The sequence below is a fragment of the Amblyomma mixtum genome, chromosome 7 (assembly GCF_055824585.1).
Source record: "Amblyomma mixtum isolate Tamu chromosome 7, ASM5582458v1, whole genome shotgun sequence".
NCBI lineage: Eukaryota > Metazoa > Arthropoda > Arachnida > Ixodida > Ixodidae > Amblyomma > Amblyomma mixtum.
This window is the reverse complement of record NC_143018.1, coordinates 16,576,486-16,601,312: the sequence shown is the minus strand read 5'-3', so window position 1 is coordinate 16,601,312 and position 24,827 is coordinate 16,576,486. Positions and strand designations below refer to the sequence as shown.

Sequence of the window (24,827 nt, the reverse complement as noted above, 5' to 3'; positions counted from 1 at the left end):
GACTCCATTAATGAGGGACGTCGTAGTGAAGGGCTCGGGAAATCATCCGGAGGATTTTCTGTAAAGGGCTTCACCCTGCAAAGCATTGGGATTTATGGACAGTGAAGGAAAAATGGATTTCAAGCGAGTAGAAATAAGAAAGAGAAAGCTACCTGACTGGCGGCTAAAACCAAGACAAGAGCGAAATTTCGCGAGTTATGGCTAGGTGGAGTTAGTCGCCGCCCCATTGGTTCAGCCTTATCCATCCATTCATCCTGAAGGGAAAGAAATAATCGCAGGGCTGTGTGAGCGCTTTAGTCTTCGCCAGCACCCTGCAGAGAGCACACCGCGTCTGCCATCGAATTCGATTCTCTTTGCGGCGATAGCGACCGCGTTTGCCTGTCGCGGCCTTCACTACCGGCGCCACCAACTGGTCGGCTCGATGTGTACTATGCCCGACCCAGCAAACGGAAGGCTGCTGCGGCTGAGCGCTGGGGGCGTTGGCGGTGTCAAATGGAGGCAGACCCGGTTTGTAGAGAACACCATTCATCGCTACGCGTGTTCCCTCTGTGGGGTGGTTTCCAGAAGCACACTGCTGCTGCCTTGCACGCACGCGCTTTGCATGGCCTGCAAGACCGGCATCTGCCAAGTTGACGCCGGAGGCCTTTGTCCTCTGGACCGGGAAGCCTTCGACTATGAAGAGTGCACGAAGATTCCTTTCCCCGAGAAGAAAATCGGCAGTCTTCAAGTAAGTGCGCAGTGCCTGATTGGCAGTTTACTTATAATTTAACTGTTCATTTACCAAAGCTGTCGTGACAGCAGAGAAGCGTTGGCGTGCGGATGCCCACATTCTTTTACTGTTATATGCACGGAGCTTGTAACCATAACGCAAGATGCATAAGAAACACTATCTTATTAATTTCAGAGCGTTAGCTCTTCTGGTCGTGTTTCGAGCCTCCGAGTTATGCTGATTCCACGGATAGAATTCGTGATGGCGGCCTGCATAACAGCGACATTGTATTAGAGCGTTAAGCTCTACTTCTCTGGTTCCGGGTATCAGCGTTATGCGTTGTAAGTTATCACGCAAGTCATAATCTACTGGTTTCCATGGTTGCCGAGGTGCTTACATCATGGAATAAAATAACAGGCGGCAGCTTAAGGCTCGAGCACGGCAACTTGAAAGTTCATTGTTTGGTTCGGTTTATGGGGTTTAACGTCCCAAAGCGACTTAGGCTATGATAGACGCCGTAGTGGAGGGCTCTGGAAATTTCGACCAGCTGGGGTTCTTTAACGTACACTGACATCGCACAGTACACGGGCCTCTAGAAAGTTCGTTGTGTCGATCCCGTATATATATATCCGTGTCTGGCAGGCGCCAAAGTCGGGCCACTTAGTCCCGACATTCGTGTAAAATTTGTGGGCCAACAGTTTGTCGCTGTATGTTCCGAATGGTGTCACACAATTCAGCTTTTCGTCCAGCGTAAATTTACTAGATAATTTAGAGCATAGCTTGCGGCAAGATTCGAACCGGTGACTTATGTCCCCCTAATTCCACGTCTTTACGAATCTTCATATGAACATTGCAGCTCAACCGTTTGCCGCAGAATGTTCAGGGTCGTGGCATACGATTTCGTGTTTCGTGCAGCATAAACTTACAAGTTAGACTAGCTCGTGGCAGGGATTCGAACTGGCTGCCTATGTTGCGTGTTTTTACACTCGATATTCTATCGCCGTCTCAGCATCGGTTTTTTTTTTATTTCATTGCAAGTCGGTTGCCTGCAAGCTTTGGGTTGTAGCAGTGTTCCTACAAGTGGGTGGCTTTGCACCCACGTTATTCGAGCCGCCATCTAGCGAATAGGACTACAGTGAAAGGCAGCGCGCTTACCTGGTTCGTTTATCGCTGCAGGCTTCAGTGTTTGAAGCTCAGCGTGCTTCAGCATCATTGCAAACGTGACGTCTAGTGCAGTCCATATGTGCATCGGTTCATTAATTTACTGCAATTTCCGGTCCACAGTTCGCACGCGGTGTACAGACAGTAGGCATCAATTCTGACTGAAAAACAAAAACTGTTTACTTGATTGCCTGCATCCGGTAGATAAAACAGTTGCACGTTTTGTGCTATCACTTTTTGTGCTATCACTTTTTGTGCTATCACTTTTTGTGCTATCACTTTTTGTGCTATCGCTTTTTGTGCTATCACTTTTTGTGCTAGAACGTTTTGTGCTCTTCTGAGTAACAACGAAAAAATATAATGCTGCGTAGTGCGCAATTTATATCCCCCCTCCTCCCCCTCCCCCCCTTTAAAAGGCAAATTTGCATTTCTAGGTGTACATCCAACGTGCTGCATACCGAACTCGACTGTAATCTGTTTCTAGCCACATGCGGCACTACTGATTGGTGCTTATAACGGTAAGCTCTATGTTCAAATTGGAAGGTTGTATCTTGCTTCATAACTAGCGTTAACTTCAGTTCATCATGGTCGTTTATTGAACCCTAAAAGGGCCATGACATGGTTGTTCTTCAGACTAAAGTTTTATACTTTTCAGTAAATAATACAAGAGCCTGTGATTCAATTGACTGTAAGCGGTTTCTAGCCCCATGTAGCACTACCGATTAGTGCGCTACAGTAAGTTCTACGTACAAGCTGAGAAAAGTTTTCAATTTGAAAAATTTGAGTGTCCTGGACACGCTGTATATATCCCCCCCCCCCCCCCCCCCCCCAACAAAATAAAAGCGACCGAAATTGATACCGGGAAACTCCTCTCACCGGCAGTGACCGCCATACTGAATACTCGCGTGCCGTCACAAGGGCGTACACAGAGCAGTGTCGTCTGCTGTCGTTTCTGCAATGCGCGCAACGAGGTCTTATTTGCGTGTGCGATCGAAATAGCAGTCGTTGCTGTGCGATGTCAGGGCACGTTAAAGAACCCCAGGTGGTCGAAATTTCCGGAGCCGTTTACTACGGCGTCCCTCAAAGCTTGCGTCGCTTTGGGACGTTAAACCCCAATAAACCAAACCAAACCAAACCCTCATATTAGTGCCTCGTGTCGCAATATCGACAACAGTAACTTAGATTTCCGTCGGGATAGCTAGGGTCCGGTCCCGCCAGGCAGATGCAACGCCGATCTACCCTCGGTGGGCTGTTCGGTACGCAGATAGATGCTGACGCTGACGCACCGGTCTGTCAAACTGGTCCGACGACGACGTCAGCATGACCAACTACCCCGTAACGCTGTAAAAGGTGTGCGTAACCGGACCAAAGAGCGTGCGATGAGGGACTAGTTGGCATGACATTCTGTACAGTTAAATATTTTAAAACTTAACCGGAAACCACGACCACATGCTAGCCAAGGCTACACACGAGACGTACGAGCACCAGCGAAGATGTGCTTTCATCGGGTGCCGGCGCATGGAAACAAACGGCGAGGCAAGCGACACGGGCAAAACACAGCGCGAAGGTGCTGCTCGTCGCTTGCCGCCGTCGCTAGGCCCGCGGCCGAGCGAAGGCATCACTCCCGGTGAGGCAACGGCCTAAGAAACTGCGCTGGTGCCTACCTTATGCCTGTAGAAAAAAAAATGGCAGTGGCTTAGCTGTGCTATGCCACGATATACGTAATGTGAGCGGCTAACTGCCAAGCGACAACCTCGGGGTCTTAGGAACTGAGGTTTTCCAGTCTTCTCCGCCGACTGGCAGCGGCTCGACACTCTTCAACTTCCATGAAGAGCCCATTGCATCAACCATATGCCCCGCGCGTTATAAACTCAAGGTGCGCCCTTACCGCGCATGCGCAGTAGCGGGCACAGCGGCAGTCGTAAACAGTGGCGGGCGCACGCAGCTCCAGCGCGTCTGCTGATACGATGACGTCACGCTTCTGGAAAGCGTCGACCGGCGGAGCGTCGGAGAGGAGCGCGCGCACCGGCGGCGGCGGCGGCGGCGGCGGCGGCGAGGGGGACGTTGAGCCTCTCGTGACGTCACGCGGCTGCCGCGTCTGCGCGGTATGGTCGGCGCAGAGGGCACGCGAAGCTCCTTCCATCCCGCGTAGTGTAGCTTACGCTACAAAAAGCGAAACGAGCCGCTGCGTTTCATATCTTCACACTTTAACAGTAATCGGCGATTAACTTTTGCCAGATTCTTAACTATCAGTCGCCGGCGTACTGCCGGCGTACTGTGAAGGGCCCGATAGCGAGTACGTAGAATATGTGCGTGCGATTTCGGCGATTGCGAAGAACGATTTCACAAGCCTTGGCGCATACAAATGGCCATCCAGCGTAGTTCTGGCTACAGTAACCTCGAACCGACGATTGCTTACATCGCAGGATGCGCGTACAATACTGGAGAAGTGCCGATGTAGCCCTGTCTTCAGAGCTTACGCGGAAGCTAGGCAGCCGGCAGCAGTCATCGCCGTGCGCTGTCCTCAAAAATAATTGAGCTGTTTTCATTAATTCAAATGGTCGCCGAAAGATTTTCTAAATAAAGTGAAAAAGAAATCAACAATTTGTGACATCGGAGGAAGCAGATGCAATTAGGCGGAAGCGGCACGGTGTAATGCGAAGTGTTTGCTAAAAATGATCGCATCAGTGGCGGTTATCGTAGCGTGCGCAGGAGTGAAACTACAAATAACTGAGAGTAGGTATTTAAGATAGGGAGAGCCCATCTCACTTTTTATGGCAGGGAAACGGAGAGTACTGTTTGTCTGAAAATACTGCGGCGCAACGCGACGACAACACAAGAAAGAAAAAGGCAACTCAAGTGTAGACTACCAGCTGTGTACTCGATGAAAATGGACATATTTATAACCCTCACTCACCATGTCACAACGCTGTCTCAGCACAGCCAGTAACAAGTAATCTGCAAGTGCCAAGGCTAAATAGTTTGGTTTATGGGGTTTAACGTCCCAAAGCGACTAAGGCTATGAGAGACGCCGTAGTGGAGGGCTCCGGAAATTTCGACCACCTGGGGTTCTTTAACGCGCACTGACATCGCACAGTACACGGGTCTCTAGAATTTCTCCTCCAAAGAAATTCAACCCCCGCCGCCGGGATTGAACCCGCGTCTTTTCGGTCAGCAGCCGAGCACCATAACCACTGAGCCGTCGCGGCGGCGACAAGGCTAAATAAAAATCGCAGAACGCTTCTTCCCTGCACTTAAAGCACTAGCTTATAACAAGCGTTACAAAAAAATAAAGATAATTAGTAAATAAATTTATTTTTTAAAGGCTGAGTAATTGTCACGTCCAATTCAAGATTGAACTTGTGTTTTCGCACGCCAACTCGGTATAACATACGTCCAACCACCACCCAATTTTTTCTTACGTTTTTGGTGGTCTGGTCTAGTAACCGCATTTTTTTTTTGTAGTAGTAGTTTTGAGGCGTGCTTTTGTTTCACCCTGCCTTTGTTTCACCTCCAGGTTTATTGCTGGAACGACGTCCATGGCTGCCAGTACGTGGGTTCCCTGCCAAGTGTGCTCCGACACTACGAGGACGAATGCGCCTTCCATGCAGTCGAGTGCCCGCGCTGTGGCAACAGTGTTGCGCATGTGGCCTTAGCGACGCACTACGTGAACGGATGCAGCGACGCCGACCGCGCTGTTTCCACAACCGACAATCCGGACTCAAGAGGCGACCGCGTCTTTCGAACAAATGATGTCATCGCCACCCTGGAGGAATTCAAGGCGCTCCTTAGGGAACCGTTCCAGAACCAGCTGCCCCCAATGGAGAGCAAGGTTAACCGACTCTCAGAGGACATGGCAAACCACGCTGTCCTCATGCGGGAAATCGTGGAAACACTCAGAAGTACGAATGGTAGTTTGAACTACGGGCGCACACAACCTGCCGAAGGACCTTCAGTGGCAGTGAGGGAACAGGTACAGTCGCAGCCCGAAGACCTCACCCCTCAACTGAGTGTCGGATCTAACGAAGAAGAGCGCGCAGAGGGCGAAGCACCTTTGGAGTGGAGCTTGGAGAAGAGGCACATCCTGCGAAGACTGGAAGTGTTGACCGGCCAATCACTCGCTTACCTCGAAGACGGGTACCCGACAGCTGTCCAGCATGTGGGGCGGCCTGTTGCTTGGTGGCAAGACGTTCCTCATTCTTGCAGTACCGATATCGACGAAGTCTTACATGTCTACTCTTTTGAGAGAAGTCGTGGAGAGAATAGGCGCATCCTTTACTCCTTGAAAGTTAAAAATGCTCGCGGCCTTTACACCCAGACTCCTGAGTTTAAAACGGTCCTGACAGTGAACAAGTGGCACTGGAAAGACGTTTACCTCAGAGTCGCTGTGGGGGCGTGTGTTGAATTCTTGGACCTCCGTTTTAGCTTTGAAGGTGCCCTCGATACTTCTCGTTTGGCGTCACATGTGGAGGGCGTGAAAATCTGGAATAAAGAAAGAAGTAAGAGTGTTTGTTTCTTGGAAGAGATAGACGTTTCAGAGCTGCTTGCTGAGGGATGGCAGCAAGAATTCTTCCGCAGTTGGTCACACCTCGAATCGAATGGCTTCACCAGTGAGAGCGAGATCAGCTTCGATGTCTTCGTGGTGGACACTTAACACCTATGACCTCGTTAGCACTATATCCACTATCGATACCTTGAACAACTTGGAACCGTATATGTTTACAAATATTTGTGTTACGTCGGGATTATAGAGACAGAGAGCGCGCAAGTCATTTCACCGGCTAGCGTCTTTTTATTGTTTAATGTACAAATAAATCGTAATTATGGTCTATAATTACGGCTTGAGGACTTATTCACGAGTTTTCATTTCACTGTAAAATATCGCTTCTGTTCTTTCTCTTCATCAGTGTGTTGGTGTGCCCAGAGGCTTTCTAGTGTTGTGTTCTCTCCGCCTTTATGATATTTCTCTTTTGTATTTCGAGTATTTCGAGGCTTTGAAGGCGCTCTCGCTTCCAAGGCCGGTTACCGGTGCATCAGCTCGCCTTGAATTACGCTATCATAGAAGGAAATAGCCTTTTGTGTATGCTTTTATAAATTGTGCCCGTTTATTTTATTATTCTGACGAATGTGACTGCATCTTTTTTCCTCTTGATGATCGTTTTCGCTCTTGTGTTTTAGTGTGTGTTTAAGGTTACGTTTTAGTCCTGACACTGCTTTTGCTACGAGCGTTTGACTATGCTTTTGATATGATCTTTCTTGAGCAAATGCATCCCGACTGTGGCGGTTCGGCCTCGGCTTCTTGTGTCTCTGATATACTGGCATGTGCGCGTACGTATCACGTGGTTTCCTTTGACCACGTCATTTTCCATACTGTTGGTGGATGCGCGGTCGGATTTTGCGTTCCCGCGTTTCGTCAAGTGATGTCCTTACCTTGTACAGATTCCGGTCTGTTTGCTGCATGCAATAAAGCAGACATCATTGTCAGTGCTGCTCCTATCTTCTGTTTCTTCGTCGCTCTTTTTTAGGGCTGCTTATTTTTCTGGATGAGTTACAACTAGCCAACAAGAAGATATTAATACAGCTTGAGATAATACAATTGTTTTTTCACGCTAATTGTGGCTGCGGTGAGGAGCCTTATTCCCGAGGACCAGGAAAAGAAACTCGCGGAACACCTGAGAGCGCTCCGTTGTGGCTGAGGGGGTTCGGCGCTCTGGGTCACGGGCTCCATCGAGCACGCATCGACTGTACATCGATGGAGATGAACTAAAAAAGCGCCCGTTTTCTGAGCGATGTCTGCGCACGTAATTAATCCCAGGGGGGTCTAAATGTATCCGGAGCCACTGCTACGGCGACTCTCAAAGCCAATGAGTCTCTCCGGGACGATAAACGCCACAATTTACTACCATACAAAGAAACCACGCTTTAAAAGCACGACGATGAAGGCAAATCCTGCCATGTCAAATTGCCTCCTGTGCTGCCCTCATTTTAAACTTACTTACTGTTTTTTAGCAGAAGCCAACAGCCACTGAAACCAAGGGGTACAGGAGATTTTTTTTTAAATTAATATATTTATTTTGTGGTGTTGATCAATTTAGCATATTACTGAATATACTATCGCTTAAAGCTAATTGATTAGAAAAGCAGGAGAAAAAACAATCACATGCCGCCGGTGGGATCCGAACCCACGACCTCCGAATTACGCGTCCGGTGCTCTACCTCTGAGCTACGGCGACGGCTGTCAAACTTCTGCTTTCGGGGGTATTTATGTTTACAAGTAACCTAACCTTGAGAGTGTTCATCAGCGCCACCCACGTTCATGAACACTCTCAAGGCTAGGTTACTTGTAAACATAAATACCCGCGAAAGCAGAAGGTTTGACAATCGTCGCCGTAGGTCAGAGGTAGAGCACCGGACGCGTAATTCGGAGGTCGTGGGTTCGGATCCCACCGGCGGCATGTGGTTGTTTTTTCTTCTGCTTTTCTATCAATTAGCTTTAAGCGATAACATATTCAGTAATATTCTAAATTGATCAACACCACAAAATAAATATATTAATTAAAAAAAATCTCCTGTGCCCCTTGGTTTCTGTGGCTGTTGGCTTCTACTATATTTATAACGAGCCCCTCATTCCCCTTCCCTTGTTCGCTTTTTTACTGTTTTTTAGTAATTTAGTCACCTATATATTGGTGCATGACCATGAAAACTGCCCTGAAATCAGGTTTCAGCTGCCAGCTTTTGATCGAGGCTGTAAGGTTACATCACTTCATCTACGATAATAGCTTTCAAAGCCCAAGCAGACGACAAACAGATCATTCCTGCTGCTTCCACCTACGCCGCCACCGCGAAAGCAGACGGCAAAAAGAACCCGTGGCTCATGGTCACGTGACACCAGAGTGATTGGCTAGCTGCATCACCGGCTGCACGGGCAGCCGGTGAATAGATGGCATGCTGATTGTCCTGCCGTGAATACCCTAGCCTTCACCTGGTAATTACTTGCACAATAGTGCGGACGAAACTGATAAATCTGTATCAACGACGTCATCATACAAACTTTCACAGTCCATATTTTCAAGTAAATATCACCCAATATATAATATTAGAAAAGTTATCAGAATCTAGCCGTCTAGTTCTGAGCCGTCTTGATCGTGGTAAGAACAAAAAATTACCACAATGGTCTGTAGTGTTCATCTTACCAGCATCGACGCAGGCGTTCATATCAAGGCTAGACAAAACGTCATTGTTCCTGACTGATAAGCTAATCCACCAGGTGCACTGATATTGATGTTTTTGATAAAGAAGAATTCGAACAAAATTATTTAACCGTGACCGTCTTGCCTTTCAGATCAATAATGAAGTGCATAAGAGGCGCCAAAATAGCTTTCATGGGACATGAATTCGCACATAAACAAGTCTGGAGGGCGATTACTACGCCTACTATGAGCTCTGTCTTGAGTTGAATAAAAACGGCTTCCCTGCTTCCAGAATTTTGGTGCGGAATCACTGAGCTCTTTATGACTTACGCTGCTTTAAATAAGAGTGGCGCAGCAACCTGAAGGGGCGCTATCCTTTGGTAATGGTACTGTAGTGTAGCCAGGTATGCAGGGGAACTCACCTTACTTTATCCAGGTCTCCATTACAGCAGTAAGATCATATTGTAGAGAGGAAGGCTAGAAGCTGCCAGAAAGAAAGAGGACAGGAGGTAAAGAAACGAATACGACACCATGGGCGCAGCATTGTTTCTGTTTCCCTCTTCGTCGAAAATGAATCAGCTAGCCCGCAAGAATGTTCTTCTAAATGGAATGTACACGTGCACTAATGTCGTTTAAATTTTCATTTATGGATTAGATATTGAAATGAAAACGGAAGGGTTATCGCTTTCCTGCCACTGGACGTTGACTCCTTCTACTGAAGAAAGCCGTGATTCTGGATTAGCTGAGCGAAATCAACGTCACTGATAACACGCAGCACACGCGAGTGTTCCGTCTTTCGCATCAAGATTTCGCTGTCTGACTGCTTCGTGAAATTCTGGTGTGCTTTTTTTTTCTTTTTTGGCTGTCAACGCTTTACACTGTCAGACCTTGCAACAGTGACAGCGACCACGCGGGCAGTTACCGATACCCAATCCTTCACTCTGCCATGCACTGCACCATGTCGGACCCCAAAACAGGAACGCTGCTGCGGGTGAGTGCCGGAGATTTCATCGGCGTCAAATGGAGGCTAACCCGATCAACCAAGCAAACATTGCATCCTTACGCGCGCTCCTTGTGCGGTCTGATTCCCGAAAGCACCGTGCTACTACCTTGCTGCCACTCCCTTTGCGAAACCTGCAAGAAGGGCAGTGTCCAAGATGGCGTCGGCGGTGTCTGTCCTCTGGACCAGGAACGCTTCGACGAAAACGTGTGCCCGAACATTCCTCTGCCGCCGAATGAAGTCCAGAACCTGAAGGTGAGTCTGCTGCGCCTAATAATTTCTTTCCTTATGATTAAACGTTTCATTTACGAAGCATGTATTCATACGAGCATGAGTCTGAAGGTGTGTTTGTGCGCGGCGTAAATTCTTTTACCCTAATGTGTACGATGCCTGCAGCCGTAGCGTAGAGTACCTCCGAAGCCTTTTCTTAATTTTTCGCCTGTCACGTCGGTTAATTAGGCACTGCTAGAGGTTCGAGCTTCGTTAAACAGCGCTGTTTCGGCATATTGGTGGCTTGAACCCGCGGCCGCAATGTTGGCGAACAGGTCCACTGTGAAAGTCTGCGCGCAAGTTTTATTCGCTTAACAACTGCTACTCCTATGCACTTTGTTTCAATTGCGCTTGGTTCAGCATAGTGGTGCGCGTAATGTCCTGTGGGATTCATCTATTGATCGATTCATTCACCTATTTTGTTTCTTGTGCAAATTCCGGGTATCTAATGTGTGCGCGACAGTGAGCCATAGAAAGACAATGAAAGGTACTTGGGCAGGACTTTTCTGTTTCCACAGTTTTAAGGCGGAAGCCTTTAATGCCTCATCGTTGTAAGCAGGAGCTGTCGACAGAGAATGTCACGCTTTTCAGTTGGTCGAAACGGTCGTCACGTCACAGTGCGCGAATTTCAATCGGGGCCAATTGTACTTTGGCTACTAACCATGCAACCAATTAAAGGGGTCGTATAGTGATGCTCCAAGTAAGTTTGAGTTTAGTTAATTGCTTACTTAACTAATTAACCTTTCTAGTCCGACCAGATAAATAAATAAAACCAAGTAAGAAATTTGCCGAGCTTGGGAATCGAACCCCGGTCTCCGGAGTGCGAGTCGAGCACGCTTCCACTCCGCCATGCCAGCACGATGGTTTGGAATGAACAAAGGCGCGTCTAGTGAATACGGTGTCTTCGCTTCCCGTTACGGTGAGGTTTAGGTGTCCACTGAGATATGAGAGACAGATACATTTCCTTTCCTCAGAAACCAATTTACCGACGAGCAAGGCGTATTTCTCCGCGTTTCAGATTGGTCCAAATTGTCGTGACGTCACCGCGCGCGAATTTTGACGGGTGTCCACCGAAATATGTGAGACAGTTACTGCGCAACTTCCTTTCCTCAAATACAATTTTCGACTAGTGTCTACTCAGATATATGTGAGACAGTTAATGCGTAATTTCCTTTCCTCAAATACAATTTTCATTGTCTTCATTACGGCCCCTCTTTCTTCTTTCACTCACACTTCCTCCCTTCCTGTACGGTGCGGCTCAGGTGTCCACCGAGATGACAGAGAATTACAGCCCCATTTCCTTTCCTCAAAAAGCGTTGCGTTCAAAGGGCAACGCATCGCGCCGAACGGGTGGTGGCGTTCCTTGGACTCCGTGGCAGCTCTACAACATGCTGTCGCGTTCCACTTCTAAAGGCGAAGCTTAAGCGTCATTAATTGGCAGTTAATTAATGCACCAACAATATGTGCAGTGAACAATCACGTAGCAGAATGCAGCACTCAGGCTTTCGCCTTTCAGCACTTTAGCCGCTAAAGTTCCTCGTAATTTTTTTAAAACATCGTCAGGTCATTTTCGGTGCTTAATTTTGAGCCCGATTTTGGTTCTTTTTTTTGGTTAATATTATTTTTGGCGGATGAATTACTGCTATCCTTCAGCCCATAGGTTTTATCCCTGCGCGGTCAACACTAATGAGGGTTTGTTTTTTCTTTGTGTTAGCGGTTGCTTTCCCAGTAATTAACTCAGAAATAGTGATACTTATTGAAGTGCAGCGAAAGGCCGCATTACCGCTCCCACAAAATCAGAGGTTGAACCTCAGAAATATGCCTGCGAATCGGCAACGTCGCCAGATTTGGTGGTACCTGCGTGTATGCCGAGGAAGTTGACAAATCCAGAATTACGATGATTAAAAACATGAACTGCAGTCACAGCAGCGTAACCTTCTGCAAGGGGTAATTCGTACGTTGGCTCCTAAGCCCGGAGTTATGGAGGTGTACTTGAAGCAAATCAATTCAGAATATCGCATTCCCTGACCTACATAAAGCTGCGCTGTTCTGACTGTTTCCCTAGAACAGTGCAAGATTGGAATTCGTTACCGGAATCTGTTTTTTCCTCGCAAAATTTTTCTGATGCGTTAAATCGTCTACTTACCTGCTAATATTGCTTATATGTATGTTTTGTACCCGTGTGCTGCTAATATTGTATAACTTTATTCTTTTAGTTTTTTTCTTTTAGTATCCGTGCGCTCCCAACATTCTATAAGTTTATTCTTTTGGTTTTATTCTTTTGGTATCCTTGTGCAGCTAATATTGAATAATTTTATTCTTTTCGTTACGTAACAATCTAAGTTCACCCCTGCTTGGGCCAAGCACTGGCCTTCAGTATTATGAAATAAATAAATAAATAAATAAACTTTCGTATGTCATTCGTTTATGTCACAACGCTGTCTCAGCACAGCCAGTAACAAGTAATCTGCAAGTGACAAGGCTAAATAAAAATCGCAGAACTCTTCTTCCCTCCACTTAAAGCCCTAGCTTATAACAAGCGTTACGAAATAATAAAGAAGATAAGAAATAAATCAATTTATTTTTGTAAAGGCTCAGTAGTTGTGACGTCCAATTCAAGATTGAACATGCGTTTTCGCATGGCAACTCGGTTTGACTACGTCAAACCACTACCCAATTTTTTCTTACGTTTTTGGTGGTCTCGTCTAGCAACCGCATTTTTGTTTGTAGTAGTTTTGAGGCGTGCTTTTGTTTCTCACTGCCTTTGTTTCACCTTCAGGTTTATTGCTGGAACGACGTCCATGGCTGCCAGTACGTGGGTTCCCTGCCAGGTGTGCTCCGACACTACGAGGACGAATGCGCCTTCCATGCAGTCGAGTGCCCGCGCTGTGGAAACAGTGTTGTGCATGTGGCCTTAGCGACGCACTACGTGAACGGATGCAGTGACGCCGCCCGCGCTATTTCCACAACCGACAATCCGCACTCAAGAGGCGACCGCGTCTTGAGAACAAATGACGTCATCGCCTCCCTGGAGGAATTCAAGGCGTTCCTTATGGAACCGTTCCAGAACCAGCTTCCCGCAATGGAGAGCCAGGTTAACCGACTCTCAGAGGACATGGCAAACCACGCTGTCCTCATGCGTGAAATCGTGGAAACACTCAGAAGTACGAATGGTAGTTTTAACTAAGGGCGCACACAACCTTCCGAAGGACCTTCAGTGGCAGTACGGGAACAGGTACAGTCGCAGCCCGAAGACCTCACCCCTCAACTGAGTGTCGGATCTAACGAAGAAGAGCGCGCAGAGGGCGAAGCACCTTTGGAGTGGAGCTTTGAGAAGAGGCACATCCTGCGAAGACTGGAAGTGTTGGCCAGCCAATCACTCGCTTCCCCTCGAAGACGGGTACCAGACAGCTGTGCAGCATGTGAAGCGGCCTGTTGCTTGGTGGGAATACGTTCCTGATTCGTGCTGTAGCGATATCGACGAAGTCTTACATGTCTACTCTTTTGAGAGAAGTCGTGGAGAGAATAGGCGCGTCATTTACTCCTTGAAAGTTAAAAATGCTCGCGGCCTTTACACCCAGACACCTGAGTTTAAAACGGTCCTGACAGTGAACAAGTGGCACTGGAAAGACGTTTACCTCAGAGTCGCTGTGGGGGCGTGTGATGAATTGTTAGTCCTCCGTTTTAGCTTTGAAGGTACCCTCGATATGTCTCGTTTGGCGTCACAAGTGGAGGGCGTGAAAATCTGGAATAAAGACCGAAATAAGAGTGTTTGTTTCTTGGAAGAGGTAGACGTTCGAGAGCTGCTTGCTGAGGGATGGCAGCAAGAATTCTTCCACAGTTGGTCACACCTAGAATCGAATGGCTTTACCAGTGAGAGAGAGATCAGCTTCGATGTCTTCGTGGTGGACACTTAACACCTATGACCTCTTTAGCATTGTATCCGCAATCGATGTCTTGAACAACTTGGATCCGTGTATGTTTACAAATATTTGTGTTACGTCGGGATTATAGAGTTATTTACGCGTGCTTGTGCGTGTTTCCGTAACTTACGAATTTGTCACGTGCGAGGGTCAGCTGGCGACTCAAGGGTGCTGCCTTTAAATCTCTTCAGTCATAGCTACATGCTGGACGAAAGGCAAATAAAGGCAAATTATTCAGCAAGAAGTACTACATACAGAGAGCGTGCGAGTCGTTTCGCCTGCTAGCGTTAGAAAGTTTAAGGGTGAATTCACGAGTTGGTAACCGAGACATATATAGTGCTTCCAAGTGTTATCTTTTTATTCTGTTTTATATACAAATAAATCCTAATTATTGTCTATCATTACGGCTTGAGGACTTCTTCACGAGTTTTTATTTGACTGTAAAATATCGCTTCTGTTCTGTCTCTTCATCAGTGTGTTGGTGTGCCCAGTGGCTTTCTAGAGTTGTGTTCTCTCCGCCTTTATGATATTTCTCTTTTGTATTTCGAGGCTTTGAAGGCGCTCTCGCTTCCAAGGCCGGTTACCGGTGCATCAGCTCGCCTTGAATTACGCTATCATAGAAGGAAATAGCCTTTTGTGTATGCTTTTATAAATTGTGCCCGTTTATTTTATTCTGACGAATGTGACTGCATCTTTTTTCCTCTTGATGATCGTTTTCGCTCTTGTGTTTTAGTGTGTTTTTAAGGTTACATTTTAGTCCTGACACAGCTTTTGCTACGAGCGTTTGACTCTGCTTTTGATATCTTTCTTGAGCAAATGCATCCCGACTGCGGCGGTTCGGCCTCGGCTTCCTGTGTGTCTGATATTCTGGCAAGTGCGCGTGCGTATCATGTGGTTTCCTTTGACCACGTCATTTTTCATACTGTTGGTGGATGCGCGGCCGGATTTTGCGTTCCCGCGTTTTGTCAAGTGATGTTCTTACCTTGTACAGATTCCGGTCAGTTTGCTGCAATAAACCAGACATTATTGTCAGCACTGCTCCTATCTTCTGTTTCTTCGTCGCTCTTTTTTAGGGCTGCTTATTTTTCTGGATGAATTACCAACTATTCCACAAGAAGATATTAATACATCCTGAGACAATACAATCGTTCTTTCACGCTAATGGTGGCTGCGGTGAAGAGCCTTATTGGATAGGACCAGGTAAAGAAACTCACGGAACGCCTGAGAAGTGGCGCTCCGTTGTGGCCGAATGGGTTTGTCGTTCTGCTGCTGACTGGTCACGGGTTCCATCGAGCACGCATCGACCGTACATCGATGGAGGTGAAGTAAAAAAGCTCCTGTTTTCTGAGCGATGTCTGCGCACGTAATTAATCCCAGGGGGGTCTAAATGTATCCGGAGCCACTGCTACGGCGACTCTCAAAGCCAGTGAGTCTCTCCGGGACGATAAACGCCACAATTTACAATCATACAAAAAAACTCTTTAAAGCACGTATATGAACGCAAATAATGCCATGCCAAATTGTCTCCTGTGCTGCCCTCATTTTCAACTTATTTTACTGTTTTTTAGTCACCTATATAGTGGTGCATGACCATGAAAACTGCCATGAAATCAGGTTTCAGCTGCAAGGCTTTGATCGAGCCTGTAAGGTTAGATCACTTCATCTACGATAATAGCTTTCAAAGCCCAAGCAGACGACAAACAGATTACCCCTGCTAGGGTGGCTAGAACTTTTTTAGGTGTGTGAAGCGGCCACCGGAAGCTGCCCCCAAAACGCACCGATGCCGCGCGGGGGCGCTGAAGACAGCGGCGCCGTCAGAGCGAGCAGGCGGAATTGCTTGGCAAGCCGGCAAAAAGGCTTCGCTCGCGCTGATTTTCTGCCGCGTGGCTAGAATTTTAGCCGCGTGCTTTGAAAATGCCGCCAACAGCAAAAAAAAAAAAGACCCAGCGCTGGTGTTTCGTGCCTGGATGCAATTCAGGGTACAGATCTTCTACAGAAAAAGTGTCCCTCTTCCGAGCTCCAGCATGTAAACAGCTATTCACCAAATGGTCCAACGCCATCCCCAGGGCTGATAAGGAATTGCAAGAGAATTCTGCTGTGTGCGAGAAGCATTTTGACGCAAGGTACGTGCCTAACTATTTTATTCCACCGCAGGCTTTTATCGCCATTCTTAGATGCTCGCCTTAATGTCCGCTTTCGTGCTCTCCAGGCGTGAATGGTGTTCTCGCATGCAAACGTGAGCTCATGCATGGTTTTGTTTGTTGTTTCTTTGATAGGTTTATTGCGCGAAACTTCAAGCACAATATAAACGGGAAGGAGGTCATAGTGCCCCGAGATATTCCTGGCCTAACCGAAGATGCGATACCAACGATCTTTCCTAACTTACCTAAATACTTAAGCAAGACTCTGCCAAAGGAGAGGAAGCGAAGAAACGTAAATGAAACTGCTGCTTCATTCAAAAAGAGTCGCACAGACGTTGAGATCATGGAAACAGGATCAGTGGCAGAGGACGGTGCGAATGTGTCGCAAGAGACCGTATGTCCAGTTGCATCCTTAAGCAGCGAGCTCATACGCCCAAATGAGCTCTGGTTTTTGCAAAAATTTAAAAACCAAAATGTTCTGTGCTATCAGACAGCAGAGTTCATTAGGAACGCAAATCCTCCTGTGGTGCTGAACAAGATAGTTGTGTTCGAAGTGGAAGACAGCGCAGGACCTTATCAGTGCAGCATATTTCTGAATGGACTTCTTCACAAGAAGAAAGAGATTCTTACATTGAAAGAAGCTCAGGACATGTTGGCTTATGCTGACAAACTTTTATTGTGCCATGGAGTTGGAAAATTGGACGAATTCCAGCCTTTAAATGTGGTAAAGGTGGCAAAAGTGGCCCAAAAACACATGTTCTCCATGACTTGCAATGGATCCTCATCTTCATCACAAGGTATGGAATCATTTCGTAGAATGTGTGTCTAGGAGGGAAAATTGATGCCCTCACCGCAGATGAATGTGCAGGAACTGCTGTGTTTGTTAAAAAACGCATTTTTGTTTTGTGTCCAACAGATGTCTCTACTGAAAGGTGCTCCGCATGTAGAGCATGCAGAAACAGACTTATGGCTCGCCTTTTGCGCCTTAAGAAAAGAGTACGACACCCACTCGCAAGAAAGGCTCCACTCGCCTCTCTAGCTGCGCAGCGACTGAAACAGGCAGTGCGTACTTTGAAGCGGAAGGGCAAGAAAATCCTGTCTCTGAAAGATAACCTGACAGAGCTCCGAGAAAAGAACTGCAAAATCGAGAAGTCCGCCTTTGCAGAGAAGGTGTGCTACAATGCTTTAATTATATTGCATGTGCTTATATGCGTATGATATTCCCTTTTTCTTTCAGCTGAAAAAGCTTCCAAAGAAGCAGCAAGCTGCTGTTCGTGCGTGTTTCGAAGCCTGTAACCGAAAGTCTCAGCGTGAATACCGATATGACAAGGAATGGCTTCTTGAGTGCATAATTCTAAGAATGAAAAGCCCACGGCTCTACGAGCACCTCAGAAGCCACAAGATTCTGGTTGTTCCCAGTCGTGTTTGCCTACAAAGGTACATTAAGGTATGTGACTGGACGCGTTATGAAAGTCCGAGTGGTGACATTATTGCATTTTTAGGGTTTCAGAGCTTCTTATGGATTTAATGCCAATCTTCTGTCATGCGTGAGATCAAAAGCCCAGGACATAGACGAAATGAAAGGCATGGTGGTCTAGTAGTGGATGAAATGAAGCTTTCAACCCACCTTGACATGACATCGTCCAAGCACATAGAAGGCTTTGTGGACCTGGGAAAGTACACTGAAGAATGTGACAAAAGAAAAAAAGCTGACCACGGCCTGATGGTGATGTTTCAGCCATTTGTGGGCAAATGGACACAGATTATAGGTAAATAAAATTTGATTACTATTTCTAAATTTTTTTAGCAGATTACACGATCGCATGCAATGTTCTTTTCTGTCTTAGGTGTGTTCGCCTCCAATGGAAATGTGAAAGCAAGACTGCTGGCAAAAATTATTCTAGAAGCAACGATTTTGACCGAACAAGCTGGCCTCCGTGTCGATTATATTTGTTCTGATGGTGCCCCGTGGAATCGATCTATGTGGAACATCCTAGGCATACGTGGAAACTTCAATGATATAAGGTGCAGGGTCGTCCATCCCTGTGACAAAGGCAGATTTCTGCATTTTATATCTGACTTTCCACACCTTGTCAAATGTGTGCGCAACACGCACAATGGACGGGTATGCTTGCTAAGAAACATTGTGTGAAATGTTGGCACATATTCATAAATGTTTGCTCATTGTTGTCAGTGTTTCCAATGCGAAATGATTAATTTTACAGGCCCACTGGGAACACGTGTCGACAATGTGGAAGGTGGACAGTGCTTGCGTCACCTTGAAGGTGGCACCAAAACTTACGAGGTCCCACATATTTCCTAATGGGTTTGAGAAGATGAGGGTAGACCTTGCTTTTCAGGTCTTTAGCGCCCAAGTTAGGAATGCTTTGGCCTTCTACAAAGAGCAAATTGAGAGCAAATACCCGAACAGCGACCCAACAAGAATTGTCATTGGGCTCATGGCTAATCTGATTGAGGCCATGACGTCCAGATTCCCAGCAGAAGCCTTAAGGTAAGTTCAAATTTATTGCCACATTTATCTCAGTTGTCAACAATACATTTATGTGCATTCTGTAATGGTGTTTCAGACCCGGCAGCAAGAATGAGAAAACATTGGACGAAATGCTGCACTTTCTAGACCTCTGGGAGGACCATGCTAAGGGGATTGGATTTTTAAGCAGAAGCACAGCAGTGGGCTTGCGTGTGACCCTCACTGCAACAAAGAGCCTACTTGACTACCTAACAAAGAAAGTTGGTTTTAAGTACCTCATGACTGCGCACCTCAGCCAAGATTGCCTTGAGCGGTGTTTCGGAATTGTGAGGCAGGCAGGTGGGGCCAATGACCATCCGACTCCGGCCCAGTTCATTGTCATCATGAGGTATCGCTAATCTTGCTGGTTATACACTGTGCAATTTAACTGGTTTACACTTGGCTCTGATTAAGAGTTACTACTCTGTGCTTACTTGCAGGTGCCTCAGTTTCTATAGTGTTGCCAGGAGTCCCAAGGGAGGTAACGTGCCTGATGGTGTAGTTGAGTCGCTGCTATCTGTGGAGGAACTGCTCAACGAGACAGACAGCGAAGAGCAAGAGGCATACAGCCGACCGCTCCGATCCGATGCAGCCGAAGTGTCTGTTGACCATGCTTCTTACATATCGGAAAAAAGTGATGCCCGCCTTATTTATTATATCGCCGGCTACGTGGCACGAAAACGCGTGCTGTCCATCAACTGTGAGGATTGCAAGGCTGCTTGCCTAATGAAGAAAGAAGACGTGCCCAGCTCTGATTTACCCACGGAAGCATCAATGCAGTGGGACCTTGGTGGGCTTTTGTTCCCAACAATCTCCCCTCTACAACCTTATTATGACACTAGAGAACAAAGCCACTAGTTTCTTCAGCAGAACTACCCTTCATGCTAAGTCGGTGACTGACATGTGGAAAATAATTGGGGAAACGACAAAAATAGGCTGCCCCCAGCACTCAGTGACATTGACGAGTTCAGTAGTGAAGTTCTACTGCTTAAAACGGGTTCACTTTTTTTTTTGAAAGGAGTTAATCAAAAGGAAGACGAAAGGAAATGCAAAAGGGTGAAGCCATGCGTGCTTTAATGGGCTTATCATGCTGTTGTGTATGTGGATGAACAACTGAAAATAAATGTGTTCTTCCAGAAACACGTCTTTTTCATACTGTGCATATGTTTTGCTGGGTAGGTGCGCTCGCCACACTTGTGTGCTTCATGAGCTGCCACTTCTTGGGAGTGTTTCTTTGAAAAGGGAATGCTCGTTTGGTGCGGTTGCAACGCATGTAATAACTCATGCGGCGGAAAATTAATCCGGATCCAGCCACTACATTTTTACTATTGCTTTTCGACCTCTGTACGTAAAAACCCACTAATTCTTTCACGGTACGAACTTGTATGCGACACAGTGTAGTCTTGCCGTATAATCGTCTAAGGAGCAAAACAAAAGCATGCAACGCTTTTCGAAACGAACAGCCGAGCGCGTGCAGAAAGGCGTGCGGACGTCTGCGGAAGCAACTTTCATGCCAGCACATCAATCGAACCTGAGTTCCCTTTAAATCAACGAAAAAATGCCTGCAACTGCTTGTCGTCTGCTGTGGAAAGAAAGCAGTTCTGCTTGGTGAATAATTCTTGACGACCCGGAGCTCATCATTGCATCACGTGGACAAAATACCACCGCGGAGCCATTTTTCACCATCAGCAACATCTTAAAAGCAAATCACAGCGCGCAAATCACGAAATTAAACGCGGTCCGCGCGCATTCCACCATGCACGATCAGCGACCGCGCGACGGCGCCTCTAGCATCAGCGCCCCTGGCGGCATCGGTGAGCAGCGGTGCCACTTCCGGCAAGGGAAACGGGCCGCGCTTTTCACACCTAAAAAAGTTCTAGCCACCCTACCCCTGCTGCTTCCGCTTACGCCGCAGCCGCGCCTGCAGACGGCAAAAAGAAACCGTGACTCAAGCTCACGTGGTACCAGAACGATTGGTTACGCTGGTTCAACGGCTCTACGGGCAGGCGGTGATTAACCGACATGCTGATTGTCGTGTCGTGAATACATTAGCTTTCACCTGGTAATTACTTGCACAATAGTGCGGACGAAACTGAAAATTCTGTATCTACGACGTCATCATACAAACTTCCACAGTCCATATTTTCATGTAAATATCACCCGATATATAATATTGGAACAGTTATGAGAATCTACCCGTCTAGTTATGAGCCGTCTTGATCGTGGTAAGAACAGAAAACTTCAACAATGATCTGTAGTGTTCAGCTTACCAGCATCGACGCAGGCGTTCATATCAAGGCTAGACAAAACGTCATTGTTCCTGACTGATAAGCTAATCCACCAGGTGCATTGATAATGATGTTTTTGATAAGGAAGGATTCGGACAAAATTATTTAACCATGACCGTCTTGCCTTTCAGATCAATAATGAAGTACATAAGAGGCGCTAAAATAGCTTTCATAGGCGACATGAATTGGCACATAAACAAGTTTGGAGGGCGATTACTACGCCTACTATGAGCTTTGTCTTGAGTTGAATAAAAACGGCTTCCCTGCTCTCGGAATTTTGGTGCGGAATCACTGAGCTCTTTATGACTTACGCTGCTTTAAATAAGAGGGGCGCTATCTTGTGGCAATCTTGTGCAGCCACGTATGCAGGGGAACTAACCTTACTTTATCCAGGTCTCCATTACAGCAGTAAGATCATATTGTAGAGAGGAAGGCTAGAAACTGCCAGAAAGAAAGAGGACAGGAAGTAAAGAAGCGAATACGACACCATGGGCGCAGCATTGTTTCTGTTTCCCTCTTCGTCGAAAATGAATCAGCTAGCCCGCAAGAATGTTCTTCTAAATGTAAACACTGTTGCCATAAATGTACAAGTGCACTAAGCTCGTTTAAATTTTCATTTATGGATTAGATATTGCAATGAAAACGGAAAGGTTATCGCTTTCCTGCCACTGGGGGTTGATTCCTTCTACTGAAGAAAGCCGTGATTCTGGATTGGCTAAGCGAAATCAACGTCACTGATAACACACAGCACGCGCGAGTGTTCCGTCTTTCGCATCAAGATTTCGCTGTCTGACTGCCTCGTGAGATTTTGGTGTATTTTTTTTTCTTTTTGGCTGTCAACGCTTGACGCTGTCGGGCCTTGCAACAGTGACAGCGACCACGTCGGCAGTTACCGATACCCAACCCTTCACTCTGCCAAGCACTGCACCATGTCGGACGCTAAAACAGGAACGCTGCTGCGGGTGAGTGCCGGAGATTTCATCGGCGTCAAATGGAGCCGTTGGCATGACTATTGTGGTTAGAGATTGCTTTTGAGCATGCGTGGCCAGGTGTATAAGTAAGCGTTTCAAGGAAGAAATAAACAGTTGTTAGTTGCGCTTGTGTGTGTCCCTGTGTCTTTCTTCGTGGTTCGTCCTTAGATTGCGCATCCTTTACCTTCACAACATCATGTACCAACTAGGCCCTACCCAAGTTTTGTTGAAATGGAGGCTAACCCGATCAACCAAGCAAACATTGCATCCTTACGCGTGCTCCTTGTGCGGTCTGATTCCCGAAAGCACCGTGCTACTACCTTGCTGCCACTCCCTTTGCGAAACCTGCAAGAAGGGCAGTGTCCAAGATGGCGTCGGCGGTGTCTGTCCTATGGACCAGGAACGCTTCGACGAAAACGTGTGCCCGAACATTCTTTTGCCGCCGAATGAAGTCCAGAAGCTGAAGGTAAGTGTGCGGCGCCTAATCATTTCTTTCCTTATGATTAAAGGTTTCATTTACGAAGCATGTATTCATACGAGCATGAGTGTGAAGGCGTGTTTGTGCGCGGCGTAAATTCTTTTACCCTAATGTGTACGATGCCTGCAGCCGTAACGTAGAATATATACGAAGCCTTTTCTTAATTTTTCGGCTTTCACGTCGATTAATTAGGCACTGGTCGAGGTTCCAGCTTTGGTAAGCAGCGCTGTTGCGGCATATTGGTGGCTCGAACCCACGTTATAGCGGCGGCAATGTTGGCGAACAGGTCCACTGTGAAAGTCTGCGCGCACGTTTTATTCGCTTAACAACTGCTACTCCGATGCGCTTTGTGGCAATAGCCCTTGGTTCAGCATAGTGGTGCGCGTAATGTCCTGTGGGATTCATCTATTGATCGATTCATTCACCTATGTTGTTTCTTCTGCAAATTCGGGGTATCTAAAGTGTGCGCGACAGTGAGCCATAGAAAGACAATGAAAAGTACTTGGGCAGGACTTTTCTGTTTCTACTGTTTTAAAACATCGTCAGGTCTTTTACGGTGCTTAATTTCGAGCCTGATTTTGGTTCGTTTTCGGTTGATATTATCTTTGGCAGATAAATTACTGCTATCCTTCAGCGCTATAACTGTTATATCCCTGCGCGGTCAACAGTAATGAGGGTTTGTTTTTTTGTGTGTGTGTTAGCGGTTGCTTTCCCAGTAAATAACTCAGAAATAGTGATACTTAGTGAGGTGCAGCGGAAGGCCACATTTCCGCTCCCACAAAATGAAACAATGGGAAATCAAATTACCAAACACTCGCACAAGAACGTGAGTTGAAGTTCAGTTCTAGAAAAATGGTTTTTCATGTTCACATTGCGCTCTAGGTTGAGCGCAACGTGAACAAGGTCTGCCTTCGTAAAGTGGTTTACCTTGTTCTTTGATGCTCACCTATCTTGGGCACAGTCACAGCTTACGTTTCTCGCAGGAATAATGTTGCGTGGTTTATCATCAAGTAACACAACCTTCAGCAACCGTTGCTGAAAAAAATCGTGTCATGATCTATCGGAGGTTGAAGCTCAGAAATATGGCTGCGAATCGGCAACGTCGCCAGATTTGGTGGTACCTGCGTGTATGCCGAGGAAGTTGACAAATCCAGAATTACGATGATTAAAAACATGAACTACAGTCACAGCAGCGTAACCCTCTGCAAGGGGTAATCCGTACGTTGGCTCCTGCCCGGAGTTCTGGAGGTGTACTTGAAGCAAATCAATTCACAATATCGCATTCCCTCACCTACATAAAGCCGCGCTGTTGTGACTTGCGTATGTCATTCGCTGATACATCACGGCACCTTAGGCGCTTGTAAAAAAGCCCGATAATGTCATTGCGCAATGATTACCGAATACTTCTGTAGGTCTTCATGTCGTGTTCGAAGTAAATAGAAATTACATAAAAAACAATCTGTTATAAAGAGTACATAGAATGTAAGTGGCGGGTTTATGATTCGGAATGCATGTGGTGTTTTGAAATCCGTTCTTTCCTTTCACATTAACACCTCTGATACACTGGTCTTTCTGCGATTATCTCCTTCTGCAGTGTGCTGGTCTTCTTCGTCTCTGGTGGCTTCAACTAGAAACCACCTTTAATTGCAGTGCTGAGGGCTGTATTTAAACCTCGCCTTTTCTATTCTTTTCGAGGTTTACTGCTGGAACCAAGTCCATGGCTGCCGCTTCACGGGCTCCATGCCAAGTGTCCTCCGGCACTACGAGCTTGAGTGCACCTTCCACGCAGTTGAGTGCCACCGCTGTGGCGCCACTGTCCAGCATACGGGCTTCGTGACGCACTACATGACAGCATGTCGCGGCATCCCGTGCCCCGTTTCCACAACCAGCCGTCCGGAATCGCGAGACAGCGGGTCTATCGAGGAGACGACGTCAATGCCGCGCTGAAGCAATGGAAGGCACTCCTGCTGGGGTCATACTGCTGGGGTCGCACTCCTGCTGGGGTCGTAGGTAGGCGTAGGGGAGGTACAGCGTCAATTCATTGTTCTCAACTCCTCAGCTCCTTGCGTGTCTCTGGCATGTGCGCGCGTGTGCCACCTGGTTTCCATTGGCCGTACCAGTTTTCATGCTGTGGCTGGATGCTGCTCTGGTTTTAACCTGGCCGCG

At 46.9% G+C, this 24,827-nt stretch overlaps 1 pseudogene; it reads left to right on the top strand.

Annotated features, from left to right (window-relative positions):
• The first annotated feature begins 3,319 nt into the window (after window positions 1-3,319).
• On the top strand, window positions 3,320-24,608 carry LOC149335110 (uncharacterized; annotated as a pseudogene).
• The last annotated feature ends 219 nt before the right edge of the window (window positions 24,609-24,827 follow it).